The sequence below is a fragment of the Coptis chinensis genome, chromosome 8, assembly GCF_015680905.1.
Source record: "Coptis chinensis isolate HL-2020 chromosome 8, ASM1568090v1, whole genome shotgun sequence".
Lineage (NCBI taxonomy): Eukaryota > Viridiplantae > Streptophyta > Magnoliopsida > Ranunculales > Ranunculaceae > Coptis > Coptis chinensis.
In genome coordinates, this window is record NC_141463.1 from 23450300 (window position 1) to 23467536 (window position 17237).

General features: G+C 34.9%; 1 protein-coding gene and 1 long non-coding RNA gene across 5 annotated transcripts in view; both read left to right on the forward strand.

Annotated features, from left to right (window-relative positions):
• The window catches only part of LOC147480643 (disease resistance protein At4g27190-like), a 75753-nt gene extending 69787 nt beyond the window's left edge, over positions 1–5966 (forward strand). The window contains exons 4-6 of the mRNA XM_086576069.1: positions 924–3408; positions 4032–4319; positions 5500–5966. The gene's annotated coding sequence lies outside the window, so the exon portion shown is untranslated. The remainder of the gene's footprint in view (positions 1–923; positions 3409–4031; positions 4320–5499) is intronic.
• Positions 5967–6854: 888 nt separating this feature from the next.
• LOC147480651 (uncharacterized) lies at positions 6855–10368 on the forward strand. Of its 4 annotated transcripts, XR_015203884.1 has the most exons (8): positions 6855–7071; positions 7145–7504; positions 7679–7820; positions 8026–8135; positions 8387–8474; positions 8723–9415; positions 9502–9599; positions 9675–10368. It is a non-coding gene; the product is annotated as an uncharacterized LOC147480651 (long non-coding RNA). The 4 variants fall into 4 exon arrangements; XR_015203882.1 differs by lacking the exon at positions 8026–8135; XR_015203883.1 differs by lacking the exon at positions 8026–8135 and having other exon boundaries at positions 8723–9310.
• Positions 10369–17237: the final 6869 nt, after the last annotated feature.

A 17237-nucleotide genomic window follows, 5' to 3' on the forward strand; every position in this document is an offset into this window, starting at 1 on the left:
TTTTATCCTTTTCATTTTTTTTTCCAATTTTGATATAACCATTGGAAATTCAAAGTTTCATAAGTATTCATTTATGTTCTAGAACTGACTGAAATTTCCAAATGTAATAACAACTCCAAACTCCATAGTCTTATCCCAATTCTCTAAAGTGGCCGAATGATTTGTATCAATGTTTGATGTTAATTTTATTTCCAATATTTTGATAACAATATTCCACATATTTTTTATGAGCTTTTCTTTAATTTGTTAGTTTTAGATTTTCAAATAATTTGTTGTTCAATTTATTGCATTAAGGTTATAATTATTCATGGATTTGAATGTATATGGAGATTCCTGGTTTGTTCATATGTCAGGAATTTGGTGATTTTGGCATTATGATAACAAACTAGTCAAACTATTGGTTTGATATGCAATCATATGTTTGCACTTTTACGCTTATACAATGATAATTCCTTCTATACATGTGAACATAGTCCGAAAAAATCAATCATTGTAGTAGTTCCCTAAACCTGAATAGTATCCAGTGAAACATTACCATTGACTCACAAACAGGGCTTAAGGTTGAACAAGTTGGTGTTTTAGGATGGGATTGGTCCTACTAATATAGTCCCCTCCAGTTAATGGGATCTGTTGAAGAAAGGTTTAATTTGATTTATTTCATTTTCCTGAAGAAAAAATCTCACATATACCATGATAGTTGTCTTTTACATATTTGGTATTGGAGTTCTTCTGAACTGTTATATATGTTAGATTCTCAAGCCAGTTTTAGGTTCTTTATTTATATTGGCATGATTGAATATAGGTATGTATCATGTTCATCCCGTAGTTTCAAACATTTCAAACTGAAACTTTGTCTTTCAAGAAATTTGAAATATTTTGATAGATAATCAAGCCACTGATGTTGTTGTTAATGTGTTTGACAGGTAGAAAATTTCAAAACTGCCAGTAAGATAGTTTGGTGCCGCCTGCTTGTCATACATTTTGGTCTTTGACTTTTTGTGCTTTTTTTATGGGCTTTTATTACTCAAAGAAAGTTAAACGAAATCGCCTGGTGTAATAGGAACTCCACGGTTCATAGTCTTATCCCAAAACTCCCTTGTGAGAATGATTTTAGTTGTTTGTATGTAATTTCATTTCCAAAATTTCAATCATGAACTCTGATATTTTCTATGAGCTTTAAGAGTTAAAGCGAAGGAGGCAATTTTAATGAAAATTGTTGGTCATTAAGGTTATAATTATTCATGGATTTGAATGTATATGGAGAGAAATGGTTTGTTCATATGTCGGGAATCGGTGAGTTAGATCATTAAACAAACTAGTCAAACTATTGGTTTGATATGCAATCATATGTTTGTTCTCTGATTACAAAATAATTCCTTGTATTGAATGTGAACATAGTCGAAAAATCCCATGTTCTCATCATCAATATACCCATGTTTTGTAGTCTTCTTGTATCTTCTTTTGTAGTTTTTTTCCATTCCCAAATATTGTAGTTACTTGCATCTGAAATTGATTTTTATTTTTATCTCTGCTTTTTTGTTTTTCGATTTGTCATGATGTCCATAGTTTTTTATCCCATGTTCTCATCATCAATATACCCAACATTCACTTTACAAAGTGTGATTAAATAAAAATTGCTAGAGTACCTTGAAACCCAATTCGAAGTTTAGTATTGAACATTGAAACCCAAGTGCACATCTTTTAGATTTAGATGGGAGAATGATATTTCCTGGCAACGGTAATAATTTTTCGTAGCATTGGCAACCTTGTGGCAGGAAGGTGCCGGGAACGAACTGTAGATGAAATCATCTTTTTCTGCTTAGTAACTGTGGTATCTTCCCACAGTGAGAACTGTTCCACGGTAAGTATGTGTCGTGGAAACCAATAAGCTACAAAGATTTGCTGCTGTGGGGAACTCCCTTCCCCTCATATATTCACGACTATATATTTCTGCAACATATATGTTCCTGCGGCAAGCAGTTGCCGTGAACACCAACAAAAACATAAGTCTTCAGCAGCGGTAGATGGTTTGATGATTGTAAAGAGGAGAGATACCGCAAGGAGTCAAGGAGAGCGTGAATACTTTGAAACGATTTAAATTCATTCGTGTTTTAAAAAACAAATTCAGTAGAAAACGATTTAATTGAAACAATGGGCGAGGGGTGCTTTGCGTTGTGATTTGAGAATAATGGAGGGGTGTATGTCAGGTCTATTGATTAATGGAGGAGTGCTTATACGGTATAAGTTATACCATAAAACTTGTTAAAGGGGTGCCAGTCCCATAAGTTGTGGTGTAAATATCTCCGCCCCTTGTTAAAGCTAGATGAGATCCATTTTTCTTGCGTGACAAGTTCTTGAACTGGAAAGATTACTAACTCTGAGTCATCTTAGTTGGAAATAGATTAAATCTATTTTTGTGGTTTGATCAGTAGTAAGTCCTGTATACATGTGTTTTTGCTGTTCACTTACCAAAAAAGGAATAGAGAAAACATAAAGTTTGCCATTTCTTATGATAAGTAGATTGATTTTATTAGACAAAAGATCAATACAAGAAACCGGTGGGAAGGACATGTATATAACCTAGTACTCATTAAACAACTAATGCATCTTATGTTCCTCATTAGAATGGCGTATGTGACTTATTCCCATTGCATTGCCTTCTTCAACAACGATAATTGCAATACATCCATTTTAAAATTCCAAAGAAGCTGCCCCAACCCCGATTGTTCATATGATCTCTGTCTCACATGCTGTCTGGAACTAAGGGAAGGTCGCCAGCTTGGGGTAATGAAGCGTATTCTTACCAGAGACAGTATGTTGAACATGCTCATAGTCAAGATACTAAGGCCTCAGGAAAAAGATCTGGCTGGGAGGGAGAAGGTTCATTAACAGATGTGGTTGGTCAGTTTCCTTACTGGAGAACAAACATCGACTGTTCCCTTCCTTGTCCTCCAATAGAGTGTGGTGGTTGTGGTTCCAAGATTCTTGAATTGAGACGCAACCTCAAGGCTAATTGGACAAGTAACTTGCTTAAGAGTGCTGAGAAACTGACTAGCAACTCTCCGTTCCCAAATGTTGATTCCCCTATTGGCTGTTCTTCATGTCTTCCTTTTGTGGGGAAGGTCTTTAAAAATCCTGAAGTGAGGCGGGCAGCATTCTGAAGTGATAGTAAAGACAACTACTTGTATTGCCCCAATGCCGTTGACCTGAGAAATGATGAAATTGAGCATTTTCAAATACATTGGTTGAGAGGTGAACCGATTATTGTAAGACATGTACTTGAAAAAACATCTGGTGTTAGTTGGGAACCAATGGTCATGTGGAGGGCTTTTAGAGAGAGGTTCCAAAGGAAAACTCAAAGAAGAGACGCGTAGTGTTAAGGCTATTGACTGCTTGGATTGGTGTGAGGTATAGATCTCATATTCCTTAACTTTTGTTACCCTGCAATCTTATACCAATCAATGGTTGCGGCTACTTTTTTTCTGTCTAATTTGGTTGAGTTGTGAGACCTTGACCTAACTTCAACTGAGTAGTCACTAGTAACTTCAGTCATTAACGTGCTGTATCTTTTGAACACAAGTTCTGATAGGATAAATTAAGATTGTGTAGTCTTCTAGTAAAGGATATCTCATCCTATACTTTGTATTGATTATGTATATAATATCTTAATTTTACCAATCAAAAAAATAAAAACAGAAACAGTAGTTAAAAAATGTGTATTGCTCTTGTTTATAGCTTCCTCTGTAGTACTAAATTGGGTTCGCACTCCTTTTTTGGTTATTCTGATTTTCCATATTGTTTTAACAAAGTGAACAGAAATTGTTATGTGGGTTACAGTAGATATACTTTACTGTAGATTGCTATGTGTTTTAACTTTTAACAAAGTCATAGTAATTTTCTTATATTCTGTTTCCTTAACTGACAAAGTTACACCTACAGAAAGGTGCTTGTCAGTTAAGCAGTAACATTTTGTTTTCTTATTGTGTTGTAGGTTGAAATTAATATTCATCAATTCTTCACAGGCTAGTGAGGCTACCTAGAAGGCCGTATCAGTGGCCAGAAATGTTGAAACTTAAGGATTGGCCCTCATCCAGTTCATTTGAAGATCGGTTGCCTAGATATGGTGTGGAGTTTATTGTTGCTCTCCCATTCAGTGATTACACCCATCCGAAGTCTGGTATTCTGTATACTACTACAAAAGTTCCTGAAAATTTGTTGAAGCCAAACTTGGGGCCGAAAAATATATAGTGTATGGGTTTCCAGAAGAACTTGGCAGAGGTGATTCAGTTACAAAGCTGCATTGTGACATGTCTGATGCGGTATATTTTTCTTACTCAAAAAACTTTTCTTGTGCTTAATGATTTGTGTTGTTGTATACTTTGTCTTGATATCATAGTGCTTGACATATTTTTCTCTGGGCTATCTCGAAAAAATGGGTTGTCCTTTTTCATAATATGTGGCTTCATGTAATTTGAGATTATGCAATGTTTTTCTTCATTCTATCTTTGGAAGATGTGTCCTCTTGTCCTATTTCAAATTGTAATTATCTTTGTGTTTCTTATTTTGTTTTGTTCGGTCCTATTTAACCCTTGAGAAAAAGAAAGAAAATCATATGCATGATATGATGGGCTTATGGATCCAACTTGAAACACTTTTTTGCTTTGAACAAAAATTTTAAAGGAGAGGGTTTTGAAACAAAATTTAAAGGAGAGCGATAGCTAATTGTATTGTCATAGTCACAGTTCGATCCTTCTTGATTCATAGTCACTATAACAGGCATTATAATTGTGATAGCGCAATTCGTATCTTCAATTTCCTCTGCCAGTTTAAAACCATCATACTCTTTTAGTGTAGTAATATTTCAGATTTTTATCTCCTACCATTTTTGGTTATTTAGCATGATAAATCGATAATTTCTGTATTGATATCTAAATACTAAAATATTTCTTATCATCCAATACCATTCAGTTGACATAATGCCTGCCTTGTCATCACTTGATGAAATTGTGTGAAAAGAATTTTTAAAATTGATTGAAACTGAAGTATTGAATAGAGAATCAGGAAGGAGCAGAAAGTTTTATTTCCATTTAAAAATAAAAAAAAAAAAATAATCTTCGTTTTATTGACAGTTCTAGTTGATCAAATCATAACTACCTTCATAGTGTTGAGTACACTTTTGTCCATGCAAATAACTACAAAATGACCGAGAAAAAACTCTCTGAAATTGTAACGAGAAGAACTGCTGATCTGCCCACCCTGGACCATAGAACACTGTTCTTTAAGATTTAGAGTGTGGCTGAAATGCTGAATGATAGGAGGCCGTGGACCGAGCTAAGCAAGCTCTTGCCTGGTTGACAAGAATTTTTTATATATGTGTTGTTTGATTTCGTCAAGCATATGGAGTTTTGTCGAAACATTGTAAATTGTTTTTGTTTGTCAAGTATATTGATTACAAAGTTGGCAATATGTGTCTGATAAATCATAGTTTCCTTGTTGCAGTGGGACAAAAGGAGAAGAAACGGGTTGACATCATCAATTTTAGACATCTAATTATTCCTTGTCAGGAGATGGAACGTATTATGACGGTGTACAGATAGAGTTGAGATTACCAGTGATGCTGTAATCTTCTAAGTTAGACCTCTTCCCATTTTATAGTATCTTTCAAGTTGTAGATAATGAGGTTGCCGAAGAAAAGAATACGATTGCAGATGGTATCTTTCAAGTTGTAGATAATGAGGTTGCCGAAGAAAAGAATAAGATTGCTGACAATGAATGTATATGGCTGGAGCCATCCTCAGTATGTACAACCCCATTTTATAGTAAAGTATTTAAATTTCATATTTCATTGCTTGTTTGCATTTGATTCTATATAAAGAAGAAAAGAAACTTTGGAAGACTTATTGGCGAAATACTTTGAAGATAAAATTAAGAATTTGTTTATAATTAAGACAGCAAATGGTTGGTTAGTTATAATTGCAGATTACGATTTTCATTTATCTTGTATTCTTGTGAAACCCCACAAAAGTTAATTCCAATTCTGATGTGTAAGTGCAAGGAGCAGGGGAGTCTAATGTGTCACCAATGTCAGCGAATCTATTAACTAACTAGAAATCTATTTTCAATCTAGAGTAATTTGTAATTTTCATTACTGAGTAATGTGTTCCTAGGAATGATATTTCTAACAAGTGGAGAAATGTGAGTATTGCAGCTTGTGAATTGTGATACAAACTAGATATCATTCTAATACTAAGCAAAGATAGTTACCAAAAAAAATTCTAATCCTTCCTCGACCAAAATTCTAATCCATAAGATAGTTACCATATCTAGGCAGAAAGTGAGAATGAGGTACCAAAGAATGATATCTAAAAGTGGAGAAACTCGAGGTGGGAATGAGGACTGAACTCAGTCTCTTTAGAAACATTTCCTCGGAAAAATGGTTTTTGTGAAATAAATGACGGGCATAAAAGTACCACTGTGTAAAAAATTGGTAGGAACAGATGTAGACGATATAAAATCTAGTGGTCGTTGATACTACATGATTCTAGTTTCAGGCGCATCAATTTAGAATAAGTCGCCAGTAACTTGCATTTGCATGGCAACAAGATATCTCTCAAGAGCTTTCCGTTTAAAGATGTAAGTCTTTGTAATAAGGTTACCAGTTTATGGTGTGGACCAACCATGTGGTTGTCCCCTTTGGGCGAAGTACTTTAAAGATGTAAATCTTTGTTTCTATTGATCCAATCTCTAGTGGTGGTGGGACCAACCAAGATTGACTACTGCACCATTCTTTTGGTGGTATTGCCTATTAAGCTGTATCTGGAGGCAACCTGACAGTTTTTAATGATGTTGTAGACAACATATGCAAGTTGCTCGTCAAGGTTTTAGCCATTGGCATGTTGTATAAAAAAGGAATCTTCTAAGTGATTATTTTGATATTTTCGTAAGCATTTTAATGGGGATGATAAAATGGTGTGACCTGAAGCTAGTAATTGATGCAATGGTGAGACTGGAAGACGAATGTGAGAGTTGGAATTGACATCGGCATGTAAGGCTTGCTGCCATTGAAAGCAGGTAGCCAACCTTCCTTTCGCGCTCCAATGTTATTCAGTTTTTATTCTAAACTTTATAATATTCTTTTGAGCAGTGCTGCAAAAAATCGATCAAGCAATCGTTTATATATAATGCGGATATTGGATTTTCCAATTAGTTCCCGTATTCCAGTTTTTCACCAAAGTTTTTAATCCAAGGGGTACCGGAAATTTAGACAACCATTTTTTTTTTGCTCTTTGCGGAAAGGGTAAATCGGTAATTTAAACCATTCCCATGACTATGAAACTCAACGTCTTTAGAAAACAAGACACCGTTTTGCGGTTTCCCAATTAAAAAAAAGTAAATCGTTCGTTCGTTTCTCCATTCCTGGTATTCCCAATTAAAACCCGTTAAGTTCGAAAGTTCAAATCAAACACTTTGCAACCAACCCTGTTTTCCATTTTCATAATCAAAGGTAATACTTTATTTCATTTTCTTTTTCTAATATTCTTTAATCCTGTAATATAAGTCTGCAATTTTCCAACAGGAAAACTAGGTTTGATTTTGTTACAAAGCCTAATTTTCAATTTTTTTGTTTGATTTTAGTTTTTTGTTTTATTTCTGATTAAAGTTTTGTTTTTTTTAACAGATATTAGTAAACAATAGAAGTGTACAATTCTGCTCTATGAGACATTGTCTCGGTTTTAAAAGTTTTGGAACAAAGTTCAAACTCAACGAAAGCTATCGAATCTTTTGTGCGATTATGTATTGATCTTCTCTATCTCTTTAAGGTAATGTTGTTTTAGTGTTTTCTTACGGTAAGTTGGGTTTTAATTCCTTAGATGTCATTGATTTGAAAAGTGTGATTGGTTTCGGTAATTGTCTCCCTCTTTCTAAGTTCGAAGAATATAGGAAACTTTTTTTGTATTTCTTCTACAAGTTAACCCAACCTTTTTCTTCGTTCTCAATTTTTTTTTTTCGTGACTGCTTTCACAGCCATGAAGAGTTCAAAGCGGCAATGGATAGGAGGATTAATATTTAGCTAGATTCTTACTGTAAACAAAGCAAATGGCCCAACAATAAGATTAGCAACTGTTAAAGGGGAGGTATCCACGACTGGCCAAAAAAAATTTTAACTCCGCCAATGCATTATACGCTCGTGCATTGCTGGTCCCAAGCCCAGATAAAAGAGGAGGGAAAATAAAAATATTTTGATGTTTTGTGCTCGTAGTTATGCTTAGTCCTAATAACTACAGTTGGGACTTTTAACATGGCATGTCACACACTTGAACTTTTCTTAGGAAGTGCTGACTATCCAGCTGTTACTTACTTTCGTTTCAAACTTTTTCCAATTCAGGAATTGCATTTGATGCTTGAGCAATTTAATTATAACTGAATTTGTTTTCAGTTCCTGCGCCCCACAAATTTCCGTTTTAAACGCAGAGGTATGGTATAATACACATTCTTCATTTCCAAATTATTTTATCGCTATCTGTACTTACTACTCATACTTTTTTACCCTTTTGGGATTAATGTGCACTACTTATAATTTATGCTTTAATCTAAAACGAGAAAATAGTTAACAACGAGAATTCGAACACATTTTGCGTTTTATTACTGAACTGAGTTTCTTTCATCCTCTGAGATGTGGGGAGCTATTTAACATAACCATTATATTATTTGTTTTGTTCAGGCAGTGCTTGATTCTCCTGGGCAAAGCAAGGACTATGGTTTGGTTGCATTTTCTTCTGCTGTTGCTGCTAAAGCATGGTGTTCTTAACCTCCTACATATATACTCTATACATGATTATCCCTTTATGTTGCTGTTGTCCAGCATAAAAACATAGAGTAAGGCCTCTTTACATGCTATCCTTTTCTTTTTAAGCAATAACAAATGGATTTGGTGCATGTGAGCCTTCTTAATGTATCCACTGAATAGGTTATTTTTTATGCTGTTGACAATGCATTCCAATAGCCGTCAAATTCTCATGAAACGTAAATTGTGCGCTTTTAAGATGGACTTCCACTATGTCATGGCTCCTCTACAGAATGTGCACACTTCAACACTTGCAAGAAAAGGTTGTACGAGATATTAAGCACGCAGTCCAGCTGGAGTCAACTACAACCGTTACTGAGTTCTTAGAATAAAATGTGACCGACACTCGTGCTCTTGACAGGATGCAATATCTTCATGCTGCTCTATCTGAGCCTCTTAGACTACACCTTGCAAGTACCCAAGCGTTCTGCTCAAGGCTGGTCAGATAGTTGGACTAATTCGCAGGTGTTTAGCATAGTTCTGACTCGCATTCAGTTTAGATAGGATATGATGGCAACTTCTATTAACCACTACAAGGACCCAGAATCTGGGCCTGAAAACAAAATAGCGGTACATTTGTATTTTGCTAATAAGCTATATTGAAGTGTATTGATTGATTTCTCTGACATTCCCTACATCTCTTTGGAAAACACCAGATGAAAGAGAATGGACTCCAACAGCAGTTGAACCGCTAGAAGAAGATAAGTTCCTCGTTGGAAATGGAGCTTCTGAACACTCCGAGATTCCAAGCAAAGTAAGAAAAACAAATTTTGAATCTAGAGCTAAGAATGCGAATGAATTTCTATTAAAATCCTTTGCATCTCTACAGAATGAAATGTCTTAAACTGAAGCAACGCCTGTACTTTCTCAAGAGCTGAACACGCTCCATCACAAAGAAGCCACTCAGAAAATACGGGAAGAACTTGATTCTCAGTTACCATCAACTGATTTTATCACAAAGTGTGTAATTCTTCGCACAGCCAAACAGATGGGACTGAAGCATCTGTACCACCAGAACAGCTAAACGCCCTCCATCTCAAATAAGCAAAGCAGAAAATACTTGAAGAGCTTGATAGTCGATCCCCATCAACTGAGGTAGCAATAAGGCTTAATTCTTCATAGAATCGAACTCATATTGCTGTAGTGGAGTTTTGGATGATGATGAATATGTGGTCACTCAAAAGAAGTCAAGGGAAAGTGGGTCTCTTAATGTCTTCAATGATCAAAGTGAAGCATTATCCAAAGGACTTGATGTTGGAGCCCTTGAGCTACTTGGTTGCAGTGCTGGTTTTGGACATTACTTCTGATAAAATAGAAGAGTTTTTGGATCCAGAAGACGTTGAAGTGGATACGAAGAGGATGGAACAGGCCCAGACCTGGACAAGACCGACCAACCTTCTGGACTGGATGTCCTTCGTGTAATATGAAATTCCAGTATTACAATGATATACTAAACAAAGCTCTAAAGTGTGTAATGTGTTTGAAATTTTTTATTGCTAATGATTTGAATCTTCAAGGTGTAACTTCTGGAATTCTCAGGACTCGTCTTGTTGTTCCCCAACAATTATAGGCCAGTCAGGATGGCCGTATTACGAGTTCACAGCATGTTGGCTTGGACATCACTTCTGACGGGGGATTTCAAAGGCATAATGCAGGCACTTCCACCACATTTAATAGGTGTTCTACAGGCAAAGGCAAGGCCTATGCGGTAGTGGGTGGATCTGGAAAGTAACTGATGAATGACGGTTGTACTTTTTAATTGCTCAAGATAATGTATGTCTAAGAGGTTCGGGGGGCTAGATCAGATAGGTGTGCCAATTTTGTTATTTTTATTCCTGATTGAAGGCGTTGTGTGGTACTGGTTAATTCAGGCTCATCCTTAGTCCAGCAGTATCTATTTAGCTTGGAGCTTTTGCCTTCAATGCTCAAAACAAAAAACTGCGACCATTAATGGAAGTAGTTCATGATTGATCAAGATCCAAGACATGTCTTAATGTAATTGGTATAATAAGATTTATAGTACAAGTGAAACACAATGATGCCACTCTCTGTCTCTCTTCTCTCGCTTTCTAGCGCAAACACACCAATACAATGATCACCATTTTGATTTGCTGCCATGTATTTGAGATACACAAGAAAGATTTTGTTTAAATATTCAAAATTTTGGTTATCTCTACATTCTCCAGCACATGTCATCATGTCAACAGATCGATGTTGCAAAATACCAGAGCCAACATCCTTAGTCAAATAGATACAATTATTCAAAACCACCTCACCAGTTCACGCTCAACGAGCGTGCCCAAAAGGCTATATATAAATCTATCTATACATGAACAATGCACAATGGCTAGGACTGCAACAAGTAAACCTATTTGGAGACAATCAATGTGTCACTAAAGCCTTAACTGGGGGAACTACTGTAGTCAATTAGGAGTGCCAAATTGCCAATTGGGTTAAACAAATGTAATTCAGCGATGCAACTAGCTAGCATCCATAATTTCTTCCTTTTGTCGACTGCATACAGATGGTTTGAAAAAATCAACACTCCATCATTTGACTCATTCAATCTCCATACATATAAAATAAGATCCACATTATATTGAAAGCTTTTAAATTGTAATCTTGCCACATAGCCAACTTCTGAAAAGCTATTATTTACACATTCAATTCACTCCATATATTATATCCGACTTAATAGATCTATAAAACAAATATTAAAAGTGTCCAATACATTTTTTTCTAATTGTTTTCCAATATGATCATTTCTAAATAAATAAATATATATAAAAAAAATTGCTTTTGTTATCTAGCTACAAATTCTTTCTCTTTCCAAACTACCTACTTATTTAAACCGACAAAAATAAAAGAGTTGATGGATTCTCTAAATCATTTTGAAGACAATGATTAAAAAACAAAGGTTATTCTTTTTGCATTTTTTTAAGATATTTTATTCTCCAGTGTAGAATAACACAATTATGTTGCACACTATGATATAATATTCTTATATCTTACAAGTAGTACAGCCATATGAATCCAACAATGTTTCTCAATCACATGTAAATTGTCACACCCCGAATTTCGACAGAATTCGGAAAAACAATATTTGTTCCCGACTCTTCGATTTTCGAGGTGTGATGCACTCTCCACTTCCAAAAACCCATAAACAGCTTAAATATGTGGATAATTAAAAACCAATAAAAATTTTAACTTAAACAAAAGTCCTCTTTATTACAAAAATTCACAAATAAGATTAGGTTACAAATCTCTTTTCAATAACTCTTTATTTAAAATTTTAAATGAAAATACAAATAACATTGTCTCAACTGAAAATCTATATCGCCTCAAGGAAAAACAAAACATATCTTGAAATGCGACGCTAACGCAAACCACAAGCATCAACCAACCTTCTTCAACACTAAACCTGTCAAGACTTATCAACTATGTTCATTTAATGAACACACCCGATAAGCAAACATGCAAATCGGGTCAGCATTATAAACAATGCTGGTGTGAGTAGCCCTAAAATACAAATTATACTTATACATATATACACACAATAAATAAGGCAGGTAGTTCCTCCACCGAGGCGCCTTAACCTCCAACGAATAATACAACATCCTTAAGTACCATAATTAAGGCAGGTAGTTCCTCCACTAAGGCGCCTTAACTTCCTACTAACCACACAACAAATCATACGCATAATAAAAGACATTTAGTTCCTCTACCGAGGCGCCTTAGGTTCTAACTAAACTAATAACCAGCCAAACATATTCTATACGTACAGCTTTTCATGCTCAATTACAGAGTGGGCCGTCTCTGCACAAGTAATTAGTTTGACCCACCCTTCTGCAAAACCATATACAATCATATATTTAAAGATATATCATTAACCAACATATTACCATAATTATATTATTTAAGGCTTTCTTTGCGTGTCCCTAAAACCACGTCGTATCTATGTTTTACCTAGTTTTCCCTGGCTACCACAATCGCTTCCCAACGCCGAACATGTACATCCACATGCCTCCCCTTACATAATGAACCACTCCGTGCGTAACTACTTTGAGCAGGATGCCGCACACCAGGTAACCCTCACACGGAAGCCATTATGTAAGTACTGCCACTAGTCGGCATAAAATATCGCGTATCTCGTTCTAATTTTGCGAACGGAATAATCAAGCCACTATTCGGCTACGCCAGAAGGGCCATTCAGATTCACTAAAACGCCAGAAGGGCCAATCAAATTACTTACGCCAGAAAGGCCATTCAGATTCACTGAAACGCTAGAAGGGCCAATCATATCACATACGCCTATCACAAGGGCCAAATCACATGAGTTGTGGTAGCTAGGTTCTAGGATTTTCGTTACGTAATTTATTCAGGTGTCATACATTTATATCTCATAATCATTCCATTATATCACGTGCAAGTCAAATACCTTATTGCACTAAGCCACAATATTTAGAAATATCTCAATAATAATTCTTGTTCTCTCTCATGCAGTATACTGAAGCTCAACGTTTCTCGTTATAATACAATCCACATTATCACGTGCCAATACTGAAGCTCAACGTTTCTCGTTATAATACAATCCACATTATCATGTGCCAAAAATATTCATTGCACGATATCCAAGTATCTCTATATCAAATCTCGAAACTTATTATTTTACGTGCCAATCATATATTGCACTACACCATATGGAATATCTCAAGCCTTCATAAATACTACAAATTCATTTAAGTAGTAACTCATAATAGTAATCAATCATGAAATGTATTCGTTTAATATATTTATGTGAACTCAAGTCACCATCAAAGGCACGCATTATTTCCATATGTGCACAATATAAATAGTATATAAATAACCAAAATATATGTCCATTCTACCAATGTCAGAATGAAACGACTTTAAAAAAAAAGAATAACTCAAGTCCAAACATCACGCATAATTATTCGAGTCCAAATCACAAGTCAAGTCAAACTGATCAACCGTCAAAAGCCCATAACTAAAGTCCATGAATCTAAGTCCGTATGTAGTTTAATTCTCATAAAAACATATATATCTAAGTCTTATAAGAATTCCCCTCTTGTTACGTGCCAAATCTTATATTCTTTACACACTACTCACGACAAATCTTAATTAGATAATGACAAACAAAGTTATACAATTTTCGACAATATTTTATTACTACATTGTCCATATTCTTAAATATGTGAAAATCTGGAAAAAGTCAATATTCCACAGTCAACGGTCAATGGTCAAAGTCAAAGTCAAAGTCAACACGTCATTTCCATGTTCAACAAGTTCATGGTCATAGCCATGGTTCATGGCTAAGGTCAAAGGTGCATGGCTCATGGGCTCATGACTAAGGTAATGATTCAGACCCAACTAGCCAAGCCCAAACCCAAACCTTAGAACCCAGCCCCAAAAGTCTAAACATTTAAAGACCCAATTAGATCTAGTTTAAGTTATATGGACCGGCCCCAAAACAAACTTGAAACTGGCCCAAAGAAATAAAAGAAATTGGCCCAAAGACTAAACTGAAAATGGGCCCAAAACTTAGTCTGAAACTGGCCCCAACACCCTACTTAGTTCGGCCCAAAACAAAAGGCTAGAAAAAGAGCTGGCCCAAAACAACTTAAACCTAACCGGGCCCAGACTAAACACTCTAAGGCCCAAACAAAACCAACCCACTTGGTTCCGACCCAAGCCCAAGCCCAAGCCCCACCAAGTCATCTTCTCCATCAGCTACCACCAGCCTCCTCTCCAGCCACCACCGGATCAGCCACCATCCTCCTCCTTCTTCCCTTCCAGCGGTTTCACTCCTCCTTAAAAACCAAACAACTTTAATTAACACAAAAACCTCAAATCCTTTAATCCCCCATCTTCATCAAAACTAGATCTAGAATCCTTGACCTCCATTAATGACATCCACAAGCTTCGACAACTACCTCCCCCACTCTACCACACTCAAACATAACACAATTCAAAGAAGACATTTCCAGTCATAAATTGGGCGTTTTTAAACTGGGTGATTTTATCTGGGCCACCATTGACGCCTGTTAAAAGCTTCAGCAGCACCATCTCACTACACGACCCAATCACCCTTCCCCCAACCACAGTTTAATCAAACCACTTCACCCATACCCCCAACAGCACCCATTTTGAATATATTCTTAAAACGGCCTCAAAATATAGTTAAAAACAATTATACAAAAAATAACATCACAAAATATATAATAGAAAATGAAAAAAAAATAATGGTAAAGTAATAATGACAAATATTTAAAAATATGTATAATACTGAATGAAACTAACGTCAAAAAACAATTAATGGAAAACCGAAAACTGGATGCAAATGTATCGAATTAACCTCAAATAATATTTAACGGAAAATCGGAAACTGGATGCAAATGCAAGTATTATACTAATCTTAAAAAGTAATTAATATAAAATCGGAATATGGATACAACTGCATTAAACTAACCTCAAAGAATAATTAACGGAAAATCAAAATGTGTATGCAAATACATCAAACTAGCATCAAAAAATAATTGTCGGAAAATCGGAAACTGGATGCAAATGTATTGAGCTAACCCTCAAAGATTAAATTAACGGGAAATCGATAATTGGATGCGACTGCATTGAACTAACCTAAAAAAAAAAATTATTTATAAATTGGAAACATAATGCAAATGCGTTGAACTAATGTTAAAAAATAATTAACGGGAAATCGGAAACCGGATGCAACTGCACTGAACTAATCTAAAAAAATACACTGGATACAAAACCTTAATAAATAATTAACAAGAAATCGGAAACTAGTTGCAAATTCATTGAACTAACCTCAAACTTAACAATAATTAACGAGAAATCGGAAACTAGATGCAAATGCAACTTTATCAAATAATAAACGAGAAATCTAAAACTGGATGCAAATGCATTAAACTAATCTCACATAATAATTAACGGAAAATCAGAAACAGGATGCAAATGCATTGAACTAACCTTGAAGAATAATTACCAAGAATTTGGAAATTGGATGCAAATGTATTGAACTACTGAAAAGAATAATTAACGAGAAATCATAAACTGGATGCAAGTGCATTGGTGATATCAAAAAATAAATAACGGAATTGGAAATTAGATGCAAACTGCATTGAACTAACCTCAAAATATAAATAACGGAAAATCAGAAACTGGATGCAAATACATTGAACTAACTTCAAAACATAGTTGGGTTATATGTTGTGGGAATGTCTCGATAAGTATAGTTTTACACTTAAAATGGTGTTTATCTTATCTCTTTCCGTATGATTGGGAACTCCTTGTTATTCAAAGTAGTCCAATATATATGAACTTCGCCTTATTAGGCAATATCACAAAACTTCAATCAAACTTCTATTATTAAACAACAAAATGAAGTTGAAGAGTTTTATCAAAAGTGAGTTCATTTTTTTTTAATGGAGAGTGAGGTTTTCGTGTTATAAGAAATCTGGTTGAGTGATTAATATAATGTTAATATATATAATAGTTCTGCATATTTGCAAATATTTTTCAAAATAATTAATATAACAACACCCGTTCGTAGATAATCTTTGAAGATTCTACATAGTGAGTCATGCATAATTTAAAGAATAATTAGCGAGAAATTGGGAACTGGATAATCTTCGATGATCTCACATAGTAAATTAAGGATAATTTACTTTTTATGTCATGTTTGCAATGACACTACAGATGGATCAGTAGAAATTGGTATTACACACGTACCATATTGGATAATTATAAGAAAATCAGAAATTGGATTCAAATACATAACTGAGCTCAAAGAGTGATTAACGGGAAATCGAAAACTTTATACAAATTGCATTAAACTAACGACAAATAATAATTAACGGGAAATTAGGAATTGGATGCAAATCCTTGAAAAATATTTAACGGAAAATCGGAAACGGTATGCAAATACATCAAACAAACCTCAAATAATAATTAATGGGAAACCGGAAACTGGATGCAAATGCATTGAACTTTACTCAAAAAATAATTAACATAAAATCAAAAACCGAATGCAACTGCATTGAACTAACCTCATAGAATAATTGGTGGGAAATCGAAAATTAAATGCAAATGTATTGAAAAACCTCAAAGAATAGTTAGCGGGAAATCAGAAACCGGATATAATTGTATCGAACTAACCTCGAAGTATAAATAATCAGAAACTAGATGCAGACGTATTGAACTAACTTTAAAGAGTTATTAATGGAAAATCGAAAACTGGATCCAAATGCAATGAACTAATCTCAAAGACTCATTAACTAAACATTGAAAAAATGGATGAAATTGCATTTGAACTAACCTAAATTAATAATGCTTGGGGAAAATATAAATT